Raw genomic sequence first — 19,481 nt, 5'->3', positions numbered from 1 at the left:
CCGCCATAAATAACGATAGCGGAATTTCTGTGAACTAAAATAGCGGGGCACACCGGTATTTACCGCTTTTGCGTACAATACGGACCGCTGTGTTGCCTAATTCTGATTAAATATGATACTATGAATCTTTTCTGAGTTTTGGTTTCCTTTTTTCTTTAGGTAACGAAATTCTTTTTTAGCTAAAATTCGCACTTAACTTAAGGAATAGATTATTCCTAAGCTTCAAATACGACTTCAACCCGCGAAACTTCAACCCCGAAACTTCAAATACGAGCCTACCGTGAGTCTACCGTGCTCGTCGCACTACGGCGGCCCGCATTCCGCCCTTGAAATTAGAATGAAATTGAAATTTATTCACACTCATCACCTCTACGAGGGTATACAGAGGGACATCAATCGAGAAGTAAAACCCCATAGATCACAGGGGCTCGTATCAGAGTTTAGGGGCACCGTTGTAGGTAATGTAAAAACGATAGGCCTAATCTGTTAATCCAATGTATATAGTTCATATAAAATAACTTATTAACTTGTTATTTTATATATACTATATACATTGCATTAACAGATTAGGCCTATCGTTTTTACATTACGTACAATTCTGATACGAGCCCCTGCGCCATAGAACCCCGTCAAGTGTCGCCATCTTCAACATCCCTGACTCAAGGTCGTAGCCACCTTTTAAAGTTGAAGAAGAAAAATAGGTCAAAGATGGCTCTGATGTATTATGTTACTACAGCGAACAGAAAACCACAGAATACGCGTCTGAAAACCATATTTATAGCGACTGTTGTGCGATACGCTGTTTGTTCGAATGCGACAAGAAATGAGGTAGGCCTGATAAATGTTTTAATCGACTTTTTTCTCGATATTGCCACGGGGTCATTTTCATTGCCATTGTTCTGTCCTGGTGTAGGTAGGCGGGCGGGAGAGGCGTCAGTGAGGCAGCGCAATTGCGTTCTGTAATACTTAAAACCTACATGAAAAATGGGCCAAGTTCGCGAGGTTGAAAGTTTAGATTTTATGTACCGTTTAGGCCTAATGAGTAATGAGTAATGGCACATTCCGATTGGCTGATTTTTGCTGTACATTCTGCGCACACACGTGGGAGGTGCGCGACTTAGAAAATGCAAAGAAAGTGTGGAGATTAGAATTAGAGAACATTGCATGAATGGGTTTATAATATAGGAAATTGGAAATTTCTCCAGTCCCTGGTGGAAAAGCGATTTAAGGATTTACAAGGCTATATGCGAAAGGTACGGAAAATCAGAAAATGATCTCGGAACCCTTCAGGTTTGAATTATAGCGAGCATTTGGTTCATTTTATAAAACTCATCAACAACCGAAATCTTGTTGTAACTATCATAACATCGATTAATTCTGGAACTTTCCGATCCGAAAGTTGCCTGGTTTCAGTCCTTAATGCGTGATGTGGATACAGAGGGCTGATTGTAGTACATATAAATAGTAGGCCTCATTAATTATGATAACTCAATATATTAATAACTTATAATTCACAATATTCATATTTATCAAATACGTGTATTCATTTTATATTACTCACTGTCCACTGGGCAGCCATAACGTACTTGGCCTTTTTTTCATCTTGAAATAGGAATTGACCCTGTAATAAATTTATAAATATTTGGTTGTTAGATTTCGTAGCGATTTTCGGTTTTAGTGTCCCTTACAAACCCACCACACCTGCCAGAGGAGATACTTGACCTTTCATCAGTGCCAGATTGGCCAGTTGGCTTATCAGTGGGGTGCCTACTCTTTCATTCAAACTCTTGAGAAATATAATCTATCAATATCCATTCAACATACAACTGCCCTTCTATCTAAACTGGGTATAGGTGGTCAATTTCTAAAAAAATTCTGATGTGTGATCATATATTGTAAAAAACAACGGAGATTTTAGATTTTTTAACCGTGTTCGAGTCTTTTTGTGTTGATGATAGATTCTTATTTTCGATGTCCTATAACAATGATGACTATGAAATAGCCAGCCTCGGTGCGTTATCTAGTTAACTCTTTATTTGCCCTCCGTTCAACGCTTTGATTCTTTTATGTTTCTTTTTTTTTTTCTATTCGCTTGTTGATTGTATTGCCGCCTAATTTCATTGCTGTAATTTATTTTATTGCTCGTCGTTTCCTAGGGACAATCCCTATTTTAAGATTTAAAAAAAAAGCAACTAACACCTGCTTGGAATAGAAGGTGAAAGATTCAATTGACCGATGGAATGATTTTTTGATCGCTGGTTTTTAGGGCGCAGCGCCCTGGACCTTCTTTTTGTATGAATTTGTAGATAAAATTAGCATAAATTGCCCATGAAGCGTTAGTTTAACACATGCCGTTTTTCACCGTTTGCACCCATTAAGTGGAAGATAGATTTAGAAGAAAGAATCATAAAGTTTTGGTGTACAATACAAATTTAGTTTGATAACCGAATCCACGGCGCGCTGTACGGTGCAGTCCAGGAGCTCGCGCTTAAATGGTATGTCTATGATGTTATTTTTTCAGTGTGGTTGCCTCTATTTATTTTCTATTTTGCAGTTTCGATATCTTCCGCAAATTTGATATCATATTTTAGCGCATTCATCCCAGTTCCACAGTTGTGAGCTAGGATGTAACTCCGGGAGTTAAAACATTGATAATAACTAACTTGAACTCACAACTGTGGAACCGGGCGCGGACTTATAACGCATCTTTGTAATTTTGGTTTTCTAGAATTTTTTCTTTCTTTCTTTGATTATTTTTTGCTCTTGTCGTTTCATTTTAATACATAGTTTTTGTGTGTTTTGGGGTCGAATCTGTGTAAGGAGAGGGGTATACGATACTGAGGGATGATTTGAATACATGAAAATAGTAATTAATTTTGATAACTCAATATCCTAATAACTTTATGATTCACAATATTCGTATTTATCAATGCTTATTGTATATTTCTAACATTTCTAATGGTTCACTGCGAGGGCAGTCTGCATAAAGGTACTTGACCTTTTTTATCAGTGCTGGATTAGCCAGTGTCTTATCGGTGCCCGGGTGCCTATATCAACAACGCAATGTACTCTTACAGCAATGTACTCTCTCTCTCTCTCTCTCTCTCTCTCTCTCTCTCTCTCTCTCTCTCTCTCTCTCTCTCTCTCTCTCTCTCTCTCTCTCTCTCTCTCTCTCTCTCTCTCTCCCTCCCTCTCCCTCTCCCTCTCCCTCTCCCTCTCCCTCTCTCTCCCTCTCTCCCTCTCTCCCTCTCTCTCCCTCTCTCTCTCTCTCTCTCTCTCTCTCTCTCTCTCTCTCTCTCCTCTCCTCTCCTCTCCTCTCCTCTCCTCTCTCTCTCTCGCTCTCTCTCCCCCTCTCCTCTCTCCCCCCTCTCCCTCCCTCTTTCCCTCTCTCCCTCCCCCCCCCTCTCTCTCTCTCCTCCCTTCCCTCTCCTCTCTCCTCTCTCTCCTCTCTGGGAATTTGTCTAATCTCAATCAGGCTAGATTACTCCATGGTTATTTCAGAGTTCGAGTCTTGAGTCCGAGAACCATTTCAGATCAGATTTCTGAGTTTACGAATCTTGTGAGGTCAACATTTTTCTTTAAATATTGATATGTTTTCATTTCAATATGTTAATGTATAGACTTTGTTTTTTTTTTCCAGAAAATGGTAACTTAAAGATGGAAAGGTGTTTAGCATTTAATGAATATTTCTCTGTCAGTGAGTGGCGCGCAGCTATCAAAGCTTAAGTTTATGGTATGTATCTTTCATTATATATATATTTGCATACTTTTTGGTTCGCATCAATTTAGATATAAAACTTAACTATTTATTTGAAGCATTCGCGTCATATTGCGTAGAAACGATAACAATTATTTCGATTGGCATTTTGATAATTTTTTTCGAGAAATTCCTGTATGTAGTTAATCAGTACCGGGTATCTAATGCATTGATTTTCTATTATTAATTTAGATCACAAAGAAGCCAGGTAAAAAGACGGTTCATTCCAGTGACCTAAGATGACCGTTTTGAAGTTAGATCTACAAACTTAACTAGGTATTTATTGACCGAATCTATTAAAAGGTATCCTAGTGTTGGGAGTACATCGGCACGAACAACCAACAACTGAGAAGTATAGAATCTGTCGAGTCAATACTGAGATCCATGATAATGGTTAATGGGTTAATATCTTCCTTGTTGGCGTCGCACTTGTTGTTGATATTACTCGGTTCATGGTTCCCGCAGAACAGGGACATTGGGAAAAACTTGGGAATTTTGTAATGATAATTCCCGGTTTGGAAATATTTGGGAATTTGAAAAATTTTCTCCCCTCATATCAGGGAAATATTTGGGAAATTCATTACATTTCACGTATTGCATTTGCCAAGGGCAACTTCTTCAGCAGTTTCCCATGAAAATCATATTTATCAACCAGTCGCCGCTAAAATGTTGACTGTTGCACGACGATATGTGTTCATTTCCATTTGGGAAAATTGAAAAATCACCCATGAAATAATTCGGAAAAACTTTTTTGGGAATTTTTAATTCATATAACTGCGGGAACCATGTCAGTTTTATACTCGGCTCCCTCGCGAATTCTAGGAACGTTGAACATGCGTTTAAATATCATCAGTATCCAATTTCAATACAGCGTTTTCCATAAGAAATTAACAAGCCAGGTCCCTTTGAAAAACCGGGTGGGTCCCATAATATGTCACAGTCCCTGAAACGAAGGCTGGTTTGAAAAAACTGGCAGGTCCTTACAAACGATAAAAGGACCTGGGACCTGGCTCTTATTGAAAACACTGCAATAAAATAATCGGTCATCATTTCTAATGAATACGGCCAGCAAATTTATTTTCTGAATAAGTATTCCTTGTTCTATCAAACATAAACGACAAAACTACATAATATTTCCTGTGTGTCGATTATGATTATTTTAACGTTCATGACCCAGTTCCACAGTTGTGAGTAAGAGTTAACTCTGAACTCAGGATCCAGTTCCACAGTTGTGAGTGAGAGTTAACTCTGAACTCAGGACCCAGTTCCACAGTTGTGAGTGAGAGTTAACTCTGAACTCAGGATCCAGTTCCACAGTTGTGAGTAAGAGTTAACTCTGAACTCAGGAGCCAGTTCCACAGTTGTGAGTGAGAGTTAACTCTGAACTCAGGACCCAGTTCCACAGTTGTGAGTAAGAGTTAACTCTGAACTCAGGACCCAGTTCCACAGTTGTGAGTGAGAGTTAACTCTGAACTCAGGACCCAGTTCCACAGTTGTGAGTAAGAGTTAACTCTGAACTCAGGACCCAGTTCCACAGTTGTGAGTGAGAGTTAACTCTGAACTCAGGACCCAGTTCCACAGTTGTGAGTAAGAGTTAACTCTGAACTCAGGACCCAGTTCCACAGTTGTGAGTGAGAGTTAACTCTGAGTTAAAGTTAGTTCATTTTCAATGATTTAACTCGGAGTCAAAATCTTATCTCGGAACTGTGGAACTGGACCCTGAAGCCATACCATGTTCATCTGTTCAATTGGCCGGCTGCTTGCGTTGTTCATCTATATTTCCTTCTCACCAAATTGTAAACGGCCCGTGACAATTTATTTCAACAGGCTCGTAAAACAGCGGGACGAATTTCGGCGCAGTTTTGATATGCAGATGACGCGGCTATTCAAATCGATTACCAGTCCCGTGCGAGAAGGCGAGCGTCACATTTTCATCATCCGTTTCTACAATCTGACTTCGAACGGTCGACGGTTATAGACGGTATTCACCGACCTGGCTGAAAAGAAATATGACGAAGGTAAGTTCAGCAGTAAAAATAAATTTTATACGAATTTACACACGAGTTGTCTTATCAATTATTTTGTCATTTTGTTGGACTTATCTCGAGATCGGATCGATCCGCTACGTCTGGCGTTTAACAACAGTTTCTTCTCTTTGTTCTTTAACCTTCATGATTAACCCTTTCAGTGCTGACTAGTTAATACCCTATAGTGCTAGAAATGATTTGAAAATTCTGCCCTAGTGTGTTGAATAGCGGGGATACCACTATAGTGCGTCTACACCGCGGCGCAGTGTATTGTTAGTTACTCTATGTTTGACAGGTGCTACCATTTTTCAATAGAGATAAAAACTAATTACACCAATACATTGCAGTGCGGTGTACTAGCAAAATCCATCATGATTAGTGCGAAATCCTTTCAGTGCTGACTAATTAATACCCTATAGTGCTGGAGATAATTTGAAAATTCTGAAAAATTCCACCCTAGTGTGTTGAATAACGGGAATACCACTATAGTGCGTCTACACCGCGGCGCAGTGTATCGTTAGTAACTAATATTTCTCTATGTTTGACAGGTGCTGCCATCTTTCAATAGAGATAATTACTAATTACATCAATACACCGCAGTGCGGTGTACTAGCAAAATCCATCAATGATTTATACACCGCACTGCGGTGTAGACGCACTGAAAGGGTTAAGAAGTTTTTGGACTAATTACTAAGTACATCAACACACCGCTGTGTGGTGTACTAGCAAAATCCAGCACTGCGATGTAGACGCACTGAAAGGGTTAAAGGGTCTTTGAGTCGTAGCGTTTCTAATTCAATGTCCCGACAAAAGCCTGTTTTGCATTTTGATCGCCGCTGTGGTATTTCCGTTCAAAGGGTCGTCTAAGCAAACGTCGCTGTAGCAGCTAGTTCCTTAAAACTAACTGATTTGATTTGTCCAAGGAATGGCGACGCCCTCTCCTCTGAAGTGTCTTAATGTTTGTTTTTGGTCTGTTTCTCTTGATGTTGTTTTTGGTCTGTTTCTCTTGATGTTGTTTTTGGTCTGTTTCTCTTGATGTTGTTTTTGGTCTGTTTCTCTTGATGTTGTTTTTGGTCTGTTTCTCTTGATGTTGTTTTTGGTCTGTTTCTCTTGATGTTGTTTTTGCTCGTGCACATGCATTTTTTTCTCTCTAAATTTCGAGGTTTGTATTTGTCCGGATGAAGGTGACCTTTTCTTATCGATATGCTAGGTTTTGATATCGGGTTTTGTGCATTGGTTGGCGAAAAGCTGATCTTAGAAATTAGTGGTGATCCTTGATTGATAACGATATATTGAATTACATTTAATTAGAAATGTGCTCAGGCTTTTATCGCTTTAATAATGAATTTGTCAAACGTACAGGATTTAGCCCAATATATCCTAAATAATCGATTGTATGGGACAATTCTGGAGATATCATGGTAGTGATACCTGGAACTAGTTCAGAATAGTCACCAAACACAAAGGATATTCAAATAATTAAAAGCCTGCTTTATTGTCGATACGAGAGCCAGAGAGGAAAAAGAGCGAGGGATAAAGGGATGTGAATTTATATTGCTCCACTAGACAACGGCCAGACGTCAGTAGAACTAAGTCCAAATGACCAGCGCCGAGTGAAGTGTATACGGTCGGGGATTGAAATGATAAGGATAAAGTTGGTTTTCAAAGAATTACAATATAGATATGTATTACGTAATATATTTCAAATACGATTGTTGACGTCCTCTGTAACATAAACTCTATCCTCTGTATCAGTAGTCCTGCGTCATCTTCATAAAGTTGTTCACAGCTTTTGCTCAATTCGATCTTCATGATTTTGCCATTAGGTCAGTAGGCTCTTCCAATGCTATTAATCATCTTAACAACGGTGTCTCCTTTTTGTAGATCAGGTTTCTGATGTTGCCACTTCCCCGCAAACGTTCGGTATACAGCTAGTGGAACTGCTTCCACACTTGATCCGTCACAAAGTTTACTCTTTTCCAGTGGCCTCTGTAGATGTCGTTTTCACTTGTTGAACTTGAGTTGTTGTTGATAGTAGTTCATGATCCACTTAAACAAATACGGTCTGAAGCTCTTCCTCGGCGAGTATCCACCTGTAATCAGTCCATACATCGTACTATCTATCGAGCTATCAGTTATTTCTCTCTGATTCTCAAGTCTCAGGTGAAAATTGGTAATTTGCTCTTTGATTTTTATCTCTTTAAAATGCATTTTTGCGGTTTTGGGTCTTAATATTTTTTTCTGCATTTCTTCCACTCACATTGCAAAAAACTATCCGCTGATGATTGAGTTCCAATCAGCTCGAGCAGCAAGGCAGTTGTTACACGGTTGCATCGTCTTTCGGCTGGTGCTTTGCAGTGGCGGCTTGCATCCTTGGCCGGCCACATAATCGACATTGATCCTGTAACGTAACTGTTTTCATTGATGCATGAACTGTTGCTTCGTAACGAAGACAGCCATTCAAAGTTTTCACTACTGAATCACTTCAGCCCCTCCTGTTGATCGTTTTGAGTAGTTGATTGATTATCTTTGGAAATATCACTTTCATCGCCTATTTACTGCACGGGGGTATGCTGGCATTGTTTCGACGAGCCGGTTATACACACGAATATAATTCCCATGTATAAAACGTATTTCGTGTTCGATTTTTAATTGCCCGATATTTCTGGAAATAAGTTGTCGTTGAAGTGGCCAGTTTTATTTGTTTCAAGTGTTTACGAAATGCCTAGAGAATTAGGAATAACATCAGCTTTTCCTTTGCGCAGTTGTTTCATGGCTAAAACTACCCTTCTATCGACCTCGGGCCCATGTCCAGTATCAGCATTCAATTTTTGAGGAAGCAGGAATTGAAATGAAGTTATCATCACAGTCCCTGTTCGAGACAAGCCCTGATTCATTTTGCCCTGATCAAACTTGCAGCGTCGATCGTTTCTGTCGGTATTTGCGATTCCGACGGATATCAATCGTGGATCCAATTTTATTGAGGCCGCATTTTTCCGCATTTCACCTCCCTTCCCCATCAAACGGTTTGCAGCCTGTCATTTGCATTACTTCCTTTTTGAGCAATACATCGGATTTTACAGTCTCAAACCAGCTGCAATTTCATTGGTTAATGTACTGCAACTGACTGATAGAGATGCTCAAAATAATATAAGCCTGGAATCTATATTGAAATTGCGCGAGATTGGATTTCAAAATCGCAGTTCTTCATCTTAAGTGCATTAGTTGTATTGCAAGTTGTGAATGAGCCATTTACGACGACAGCGTTAGCAATGTTCTCGATTTCAGTTTCACGCATCTGATACAGAGTCCTAGCTCAGAAGTAAAGACTACAATTATTAGTTAGAAAATGTGATTTTATTGTAGTACTCGAGGCGAGAGCTGAGTATAAGTGACCACGAATCAGAGAAAAGAGAGAGAGAGCGAGCGAGCGACCTGTGTCTCTGGGTTTTTATACCCATGAGGACCACGTCATCAGAAAAGTTAAAACAATAGCCAGAACCCAGTTCCACAGTTGTGAGTTAGAGTTAACTCTGGGTTAAAGTTTGTTCATTTTATAGTGTTTTAACCCAGGGTCAAATCTTAACTCAGAACTGTGGAACTGGACCCAGAAAGCTAGACATATTATCAGTACTGACCATATGACCAGCACACAGGACTTTGATTGATCAGGTCATGTGTCCTGAGCACTCGTCTTATGGAACAGTACCGCCTATGAATTATTACATTCTATATATCACATCACTATAAATAATCTGAATGCAGTGTGCCAGTGCTCGTAAGCATCTTTCTACCAAATATAAGCTCGCTGTGTGTCATATATTCCTTGTTTTCTATATTATGCAAGTCTTGGTAAATGGGCAGATTACTCTTTTTGTTGGTGCCTCTCGGATAAATGGGATATTGATCGACCGCCGTTACTTCCCCAAAACAAATCTAATAAAACTAGGCGATCTCATTGGTTCTAAAAAATGTCTGAACCGCTGGCTGCCGAGGTCTGAGCAAAAGAGAGGGCGAGAGTCGAGCGCCCTCTGGATTTTATACACCCAGACTGCCCCGACCATGATACACTCTAAACAGTTATTTGAATATGTAAATGCAGTGCACGGAAAGCACATATAGCTGTCCGTGTTATTGCTATACTATCCTTCCATACTCATTGGTTAATCTACTGCGACTGACTGAACTTTTCATTCAGACCCTTCACCTCCTGTTCTAACGCTACCTGGCGTGAGTAGTCGAAATTTAAAGATCTAATTGATGCCTGTGGCGGGGATATTTTTTCTAACTCATGTGATAGTCTGGAGTAGGTGATCGCCTGATCAAAATTTATCGGGCATTTCCCAATTACAACAGCCTTAGTAGAGGGCAATAGAGAGTCCTCACCCGAATTGTCAAGATTACCAGCCAAGTATAATAACCTCCGAATGTACGAGTCAAGTGAGAGGGAGAGGGAGAGGGAGAGGGAGAGGGAGAGGGAGAGGGAGAGGGAGAGGGAGAGGGAGAGGGAGAGGGAGAGGGAGAGAGAGAGAGAGAGAATTATTCGAGTACTGATACCTGGAACTAGCTCAGAATAGTCACCAAACACAAAGGATATTCAAATAATTAAAAGCCTGCTTTATTGTCGAGACGAGAGCCAGAAAGGAAAAAGAGCGAGGGATAGAGTGACATGAATTAATATTGCTCCACTAGACAATGGCAGACGTCAGTAGAACAAAGTCCATTGACCAGCGCCGAGTGAAGTGAAAGGTTAGGATTGAAATGATAAGGATAAAGTTGGTTAAGAATTACAATATAGATATGTATTACATGATATATTTTAAATGCGAATGTTGACGTCCTCTGTATCAGTACAATGCTTTTATAGTAACTGATGAGACACTGTAGGAGAATTATAGTTATATCGAGCAGAGGTATACACACTTTTATGGCCAGCGCCCGTATGACTGTGTCATTGCTGACCGAACTATCCGCAGCCGTACCCGGTTCCCCTTGGGTCCAACTCCGACATGTCATTAGCTACAATTTTGCAATCGATTGCAGTTATTGATACAAACATCCGTGTATCAATATGAATAAGCAAATTGTACTTACAGAGTGAATTTTCTTTTCATAAAAACAAACATATGGCTCGCCTTCTTGAAACAATAATTGAGGCAATGGCTGAAGATTTGGGAACAATTTTTCTCGTTTTTTGGAATACAATTTCATTTTTGTTGTTTATGTTTTGACGTGTGTATGCTTTCGAAGACAACTTATTCGCTGCATTTTTGCGCACAGCATCATATTTTTTGTCACCAGAAGTAACTGGATATGATGAGAGCATCTTCTTTCCACTGAGTAGGGAAAGCGTAATCTCATACACATCGTCGCTGAGAGCTGATGGTCCCCCCTAACGCCTCTTTAATTTGGGCAGGACTCGCGTACTCCTCCGCGAATGCTACCCGAATGATGTCCACCTCCTCGGTTGAATATCTCTTGCGGGATCTCTGGAATAGAAGAGAAATAATAATAAATAGATAAAGGATTTTTCTATACGGCACTCTTTACCGGCGGCGCCACCTCTCGCTCCACGACCGGTATGCTCCGGTCCAGGACTTCGGTTGCCCCCCCCCCCCCCTGTTTCATAGTTGTCAGGGCAGATTCCCTGACTATGGCCCAAGTTGTCGGGCTAAACTGTTTTTTGAAAGCAGCACATTATCATCCCACGGGGCCATTATACGGTGACCAGCCGCATCAGTCTCTTGGTCGATGCGCAGATCGTTGAACAGGACGAAAGCTGGTCCGGACAGAAACCAGAAAATCTGTTGTTTTTTTTTTTTTACCGCAGCAGTCCAGCCTCTGAGGTCAGCGAGCCTATCAAACCCCCTGAACCATTCATCCACATCTTGATTGTCCCGGCCTGTGAATTTTGGAAGCAGGCTATAATCAATAAACGCTGCTGCTGAGCCCATCTGCTCTTGTAGGCCGGTCAGCGCCCGCATGACTGTGTCATTGCTGACCGAAGTATCCGCAGTCGTACCCGGTTCCCCTTGGGTCCAACTCCGACATGTCATTAGCTACAATTTTGCAATCGATTGCAGTTATTGATACAAACATCCGTGTATCAATATGAATAAGCAAATTGTACTTACAGAGTGAATTTTCTTTTCATAAAAACAAACATATGGCTCGCCTTCTTGAAACAATAATTGAGGCAATGGCCGAAGATTTGGGAACAATTTTTCACGTTTTTTTGGAACAGGATTTCATTTTTGTTGTTAATGTTTTGACGTGTGTATGCTTTCGAAGACAACTTATTCGCTGCATTTTTGCGCACAGCATCATATTTTTTGTCACCAGAAGTAACTGGATATGATGAGAGCATCTTCTTTCCACTGAGTACAGAAAGCGTGATCTCATACACATCGTCGCTGAGAGCTGATGGTCCCCCCTAACGCCTCTTTAATTTGGGCAGGACTCGCGTACTCCTCCGCGAATGCTGCCCGAATGATGTCCACCTCGTAGGTTGAATATCTCTTGCGGGATCTCTGGAATAGAAGAGAAATAATTATAAATAGATAAAGGATTTTTCTACTCTTTACCGGTGGCGCCACCTCTCGCTCCACGACCAGTATGCTCCGGTCCAGGACTTCGGTTGCCCCTCCCCTGTTTCATAGTTGTCAGGGCAGATTCTCTGACTATGGCCCAAGTTGTCGGGCTAAACTGTTTTTTGAAAGCAGCACAATATCATCCCACGGGGCCATTATACGGTGACCAGCCGCATCAGTCTCTTGGTCGATGCGCAGATCGTTGAACAGGACGAAAGCTGGTCCGGACAGAAACCAGAAAATCTGTTGTTTTTTTTTTTACCGCAGCAGTCCAGCCTCTGAGGTCAGCGAGCCTATCAAACCCCCTGAACCATTCATCCACATCTTGATTGTCCCGGCCTGTGAATTTTGGAAGCAGGCTATAATCAATAAACGCTGCTGCTGAGCCCATCTGCTCTTGTAGGCCGGTCAGCGCCCGCATGACTGTGTCATTGCTGACCGAACTATCCGCAGCCGTACCCGGTTCCCCTTGGGTCCGACTCCGACATGTCATTAGCTACAATTTTGCAATCGATTGCAGTTATTGATACAAACATCCGTGTATCAATATGAATAAGCAAATTGTACTTACAGAGTGAATTTTCTTTTCATAAAAACAAACATATGGCTCGCCTTCTTGAAACAATAATTGAGGCAATGGCCGAAGATTTGGGAACAATTTTTCTCATTTTTTGGAATACGATTTCATTTTTGTTGTTTATGTTTTGACGTGTGTATGCTTTCGAAGACAACTTATTCGCTGCATTTTTGCGCACAGCTTCATATTTTTTGTCACCAGAAGTAACTGGATATGATGAGAGCATCTTCTTTCCACTGAGTAGGGAAAGCGTAATCTCATACACATCGTCGCTGAGAGCTGATGGTCCCCCCTAACGCCTCTTTAATTTGGGCAGGACTCGCGTTCTCCTCCGCGAATGCTGCCCGAATGATGTCCACCTCGTCGGTTGAATATCTCGTGCGGGATCTCTGGAATAGAAGAGAAATAATAATAAATAGATAAAGGATTTTTCTATACGGCACTCTTTACCGGCGGCGCCACCTCTCGCTCCACGACCGGTATGCTCCGGTCCAGGACTTCGGTTGCCCCCCCCCCCCCTGTTTCATAGTTGTCAGGGCAGATTCCCTGACTATGGCCCAAGTTGTCGGGCTAAACTGTTTTTTGAAAGCAGCACATTATCATCCCACGGGGCCATTATACGGTGACCAGCCGCATCAGTCTCTTGGTCGATGCGCAGATCGTTGAACAGGACGAAAGCTGGTCCGGACAGAAACCAGAAAATCTGTTGTTTTTTTTTTTTTACCGCAGCAGTCCAGCCTCTGAGGTCAGCGAGCCTATCAAACCCCCTGAACCATTCATCCACATCTTGATTGTCCCGGCCTGTGAATTTTGGAAGCAGGCTATAATCAATAAACGCTGCTGCTGAGCCCATCTGCTCTTGTAGGCCGGTCAGCGCCCGCATGACTGTGTCATTGCTGACCGAAGTATCCGCAGCCGTACCCGGTTCCCCTTGGGTCCAACTCCGACATGTCATTAGCTACAATTTTGCAATCGATTGCAGTTATTGATACAAACATCCGTGTATCAATATGAATAAGCAAATTGTACTTACAGAGTGAATTTTCTTTTCATAAAAACAAACATATGGCTCGCCTTCTTGAAACAATAATTGAGGCAATGGCTGAAGATTTGGGAACAATTTTTCACGTTTTTTTGGAACAGGATTTCATTTTTGTTGTTTATGTTTTGACGTGTGAATGCTTTCGAAGACAACTTATTCGCTGCATTTTTGCGCACAGCATCATATTTTTTGTCACCAGAAGTAACTGGATATGATGAGAGCATCTTCTTTCCACTGAGTACAGAAAGCGTGATCTCATACACATCGTCGCTGAGAGCTGATAGTCCCCCCTAACGCCTCTTTAATTTGGGCAGGACTCGCGTACTCCTCCGCGAATGCTGCCCGAATGATGTCCACCTCGTAGGTTGAATATCTCTTGCGGGATCTCTGGAATAGAAGAGAAATAATTATAAATAGATAAAGGATTTTTCTACTCTTTACCGGTGGCGCCACCTCTCGCTCCACGACCAGTATGCTCCGGTCCAGGACTTCGGTTGCCCCTCCCCTGTTTCATAGTTGTCAGGGCAGATTCTCTGACTATGGCCCAAGTTGTCGGGCTAAACTGTTTTTTGAAAGCAGCACAATATCATCCCACGGGGCCATTATACGGTGACCAGCCGCATCAGTCTCTTGGTCGATGCGCAGATCGTTGAACAGGACGAAAGCTGGTCCGGACAGAAACCAGAAAATCTGTTGTTTTTTTTTTTACCGCAGCAGTCCAGCCTCTGAGGTCAGCGAGCCTATCAAACCCCCTGAACCATTCATCCACATCTTGATTGTCCCGGCCTGTGAATTTTGGAAGCAGGCTATAATCAATAAACGCTGCTGCTGAGCCCATCTGCTCTTGTAGGCCGGTCAGCGCCCGCATGACTGTGTCATTGCTGACCGAACTATCCGCAGCCGTACCCGGTTCCCCTTGGGTCCGACTCCGACATGTCATTAGCTACAATTTTGCAATCGATTGCAGTTATTGATACAAACATCCGTGTATCAATATGAATAAGCAAATTGTACTTACAGAGTGAATTTTCTTTTCATAAAAACAAACATATGGCTCGCCTTCTTGAAACAATAATTGAGGCAATGGCCGAAGATTTGGGAACAATTTTTCTTGTTTTTTGGAATACGATTTCATTTTTGTTGTTTATGTTTTGACGTGTGTATGCTTTCGAAGACAACTTATTCGCTGCATTTTTGCGCACAGCATCATATTTTTTGTCACCAGAAGTAACTGGATATGATGAGAGCATCTTCTTTCCACTGAGTAGGGAGTGCGTAATCTCATACACATCGTCGCTGAGAGCTGATGGTCCCCCCTAACGCCTCTTTAATTTGGGCAGGACTCGCGTACTCCTCCGCGAATGCTACCCGAATGATGTCCACCTCGTCGGTTGAATATCTCTTGCGGGATCTCTGGAATAGAAGAGAAATAATTATAAATAGATAAAGGATTTTTCTACTCTTTACCGGCGGCGCCACCTCTCTCTCCACGACCAGTATGCTCCGGTCCAGGACTTCGGTTGCCCCTCACCTGTTTCATAGTTGTCAGGGCAGATTCTCTGACTATGGCCCAAGTTGTCGGGCTAAACTGTTTTTTGAAAGCAGCACAATATCATCCCACGGGGCCATTTTACGGTGACCAGCCGCATCAGTCTCTTGGTCGATGCGCAGATCGTTGAACAGGACGAAAGCTGGTCCGGACAGAAACCAGAAAATCTGTTGTTTTTTTTTTTACCGCAGCAGTCCAGCCTCTGAGGTCAGCGAGCCTATCAAACCCCCTGAACCATTCATCCACATCTTGATTGTCCCGGCCTGTGAATTTTGGAAGCAGGCTATAATCAATAAACGCTGCTGCTGAGCCCATCTGCTCTTGTAGGCCGGTCAGTGCCCGCATGACTGTGTCATTGCTGACCGAACTATCCGCAGCCGTACCCGGTTCCCCTTGGGTCCGACTCCGACATGTCATTAGCTACAATTTTGCAATCGATTGCAGTTATTGATACAAACATCCGTGTATCAATATGAATAAGCAAATTGTACTTACAGAGTGAATTTTCTTTTCATAAAAACAAACATATGGCTCGCCTTCTTGAAACAATAATTGAGGCAATGGCTGAAGATTTGGGAACAATTTTTCTTGTTTTTGGAATACGATTTCATTTTTGTTGTTTATGTTTTGACGTGTGTATGCTTTCGAAGACAACTTATTCGCTGCATTTTTGCGCACAGCATCATATTTTTTGTCACCAGAAGTAACTGGATATGATGAGAGCATCTTCTTTCCACTTCGTACAGAAAGCGTAATCTTATACACATCGTCGCTGAGAGCTGATGGTCCCCGAGATGTATTTATCCAAAATTACAAAATGCGTAGCTAACATTTATAAACTATAATGGTATTGTACGAAGTTGGGTTTAAAAACAACTATTCATAAACTCTACAGTGTGAATCGTCCTATGATGTATCGCGACATAAGATAAGTAATATAAATCAATCGTGAATTCTTCTTCACGAATTAAATGAATCATTGAATGTGGAATTTTACCTACGTTTGCAATCCAGTAATCGTTATTGATCACCTGCGATGATTTGATATCCAACACGAACAGCCTAAACCCTCTGAACCAATCGGAGACGCGCTGATCGTCCCGTCCCGTAAATTTGGGGAGCATGGAGAAATTTCATAAAAGCGGTGGCCGTATCTACCTGTTCGCGTATACCAGAGAGGGCCTCCAGAACCGTGTCATCGCTAACCGGGGGCCGACCCTGTGGGTCCCCCCTCCGTAGTGGTTTGACCCTGTAAACCACCCGCACTGTCCTGCCCATACGCCGTCCCACTTCTAGTTGTCATCATATTGTTGATCCAGAGTAATTCAAATTAAGTGATCCCTACAATAAATACTATTTGAAATATTAAATCTGATCCTGATGATCAGCCCAACAAAGCACATTTTCCCAAATGCGAGCGACGTTTTCCCCAGTCAACTCTTCGGTTGATGATGACTAAAGAATATCGTCAATCCTTTCAATAGTCCATGATGCACAGGGGCTAAGGTCCGACTGACTTTCCAACAATTGGTCTAAACACCCGCTGGGCGTCAGATCCAATAGCTGGTCAACCGCCGATGTACCTAAGGACAGGTCCAGTGGAAAATCTTGGATTGGTGTGCCCAAAGGTCTGCCTGCTACAGGCGTATCAACTGCTAATGGTCTGTCTGCAAAAGATGCAGTTATGGACAGATCTACCGGTTGCTCTATGTCGAATTGACAAATACCTATTGGTGAACCAGGCACCACTGAACACCAGCACGAACAACTCGAGCTGCTGGAACCGGTCTGCGTCGTTGTGATACCTGGAACTAGCTCAGAATAGTCACCAAACACAAACGATATTGAAATAATTTAAAGCTTGATTTATTGTTGAAACGAGTCAAAGATAAAAGAGCTCAGAGAGAGAACGAGAGCCAAAGAGAAAGAGAGCGAGGAATAGAGAGACATGAATTTATATTGCTCCACTAGACAATGGCCAGACGTCAGTAGGACAAAGTCCGAATGACCAGTGCCGAGTGAAGTGTATAAGGTTAGGATTAAAGAGATAAAGACAATATTGCTTTTGATATAATTAACATACGGAAATATAGTATAATATGTTTGTAATGAAAACTGAATAATGACTTAGATACTAAATAAATACTATCCTCTGTATCAGTTGTAATCGTATGTCAGAGGATCATGCAGTGCAAACATGTCATATAAAGCGTATCTTCTACTTGTAAATCGGGAAAGTATCCCTCTTCATCTTACCATTGTGTCTGAAGTATATGAAATGTAGGAAAATTACAATAAAACAAATTATTCATAGAAAATCACTAATGTTTATATGACGAATAAAAGTTCATAAAACATTAGTAACCTTCCTAAAAATTTATCTACCATCAAATTTATTGCAGACGTTGATATCTTCATTTTTTAGTGAGCTGGTACCTCCCAACTAGACTCGGGAACTGGGGCAAGCATGTGCGTCTTATAAACCGTTGCTCCGCAGTTACTACACTTCGGCCCCGCTGGTGTGTATCAAAAACAAAAATAATTTAATAACCTTCCTAAAAATTTATCTACCATCAAATTTATTGCAGACGTTGATATCTTCATTTTTTAGCGAGCTGGTACCTCCCAACTAGACTCGGGAACTGGGGCAAGCATGTGCGTCTTATAAACCGTTGCTCCGCAGTTACTACACTTCGGCCCCACTGGTGTGTATCAAAAACAAAAATAATTTAATAACCTTCCTAAAAATTTATCTACCATCAAATTTATTGCAGACGTTGATATCTTCATTTTTTAGTGAGCTGGTACCTCCCAACTAGACTCGGGAACTGGGGCAAGCATGTGCGTCTTATAAACCGTTGCTCCGCAGTTACTACTTCGGCCCCACTGGTGTGTATGAAAAACAAAAATAATTTAAAGCAAATAACAACAGGCAATCGTAATGATATCAATTGACTGGTATTATAAGGCCCCACCTAGTCTACGCTGGACAAAGAAAGGCACGATTCCAGCGTCTCCTCTTAATCCGCCGCTTGGGTTCGGCTGCAATAACAGATGGGGGGAATTCCCACCAGTCACACCCAACTTTCGTTTAATGGACAGTTTCAGCATCATCGTGATTTTAGTTTTTCAATTTTCAATTTTTGTAGGGCACTGATGATGATGTCAGGAGATCGAGGATTCATGAACATGTGCAAGGTTATCTTAACGCATGATAAATTTTGTAAATATTATGTTTATTTGAATTCTAATAAATTGAATTGATTGTCATAAAATCATCTGTTGTAATTAATTTATTATGGATATATTGGATTTGAATGGATGTGATTAAAAAACTAAAAAGGACGCGGCCGAATCACGAGCGAGCTGAATCAATCAGATTTCAGAATTTTGTATCGCTTAATTTGGGTTGGCAGCTAATTTTTGGGATCAACGAAAGTGTGAGAATTTGCCAAAACCAACTATGATGAAATGTTGGTTGTAACTGATAGGATTCAGACATCATAGTCGCTATAGCGATCAGTATTATATATAGACTACAGACAACGAGTTTGAATCGATTCTAAACCGTTTTATGAATTAATGCTGGCATCAAACTGCAGCCTGGACCCTGCTACACTAAAACTGCAGCCTGGACCCTGCTACCCCTCTAACTGCAGCCTGGACCCTGCTACACTCAAACTGCAGCCTGGACCTTGCTACACTCAAACTGCAGGCTGGACCCTGCTACACTCAAACTGCAGCCTGGACCCTGCTACACTCAAACTGCAGCCTGGACCCTGCTACACTCAAACTGCAGCCTGGACCCTGCTACACTCAAACTGCAGCCTGGACCCCGCTACACTCAAACTGCAGGCTGGACCCCGCTACACTCAAACTGCAGCCTGGACCCCGCTACACTCAAACTGCAGCCTGGACCCCGCTACACTCAAACTGCAG

The 19,481-nt window shown here is 41.7% G+C and overlaps 1 long non-coding RNA gene across 1 annotated transcript; it reads left to right on the top strand.

The window, feature by feature from the left end:
• Positions 1 to 690: 690 nt before the first annotated feature.
• Positions 691 to 18,813, top strand: LOC141909819 (uncharacterized). Its single transcript, XR_012619790.1, has 8 exons — positions 691 to 828; positions 3,641 to 3,733; positions 3,950 to 4,033; positions 5,585 to 5,775; positions 17,968 to 18,061; positions 18,154 to 18,247; positions 18,340 to 18,431; positions 18,692 to 18,813. It is a non-coding gene; the product is annotated as an uncharacterized LOC141909819 (long non-coding RNA).
• The last annotated feature ends 668 nt before the right edge of the window (positions 18,814 to 19,481 follow it).

The sequence above is a fragment of the Tubulanus polymorphus genome, chromosome 8 (assembly GCF_964204645.1).
Source record: "Tubulanus polymorphus chromosome 8, tnTubPoly1.2, whole genome shotgun sequence".
In the NCBI taxonomy this organism is placed as follows: domain Eukaryota; kingdom Metazoa; phylum Nemertea; class Palaeonemertea; order Tubulaniformes; family Tubulanidae; genus Tubulanus; species Tubulanus polymorphus.
This window is presented reverse-complemented; position numbering and strand designations above follow the sequence as displayed.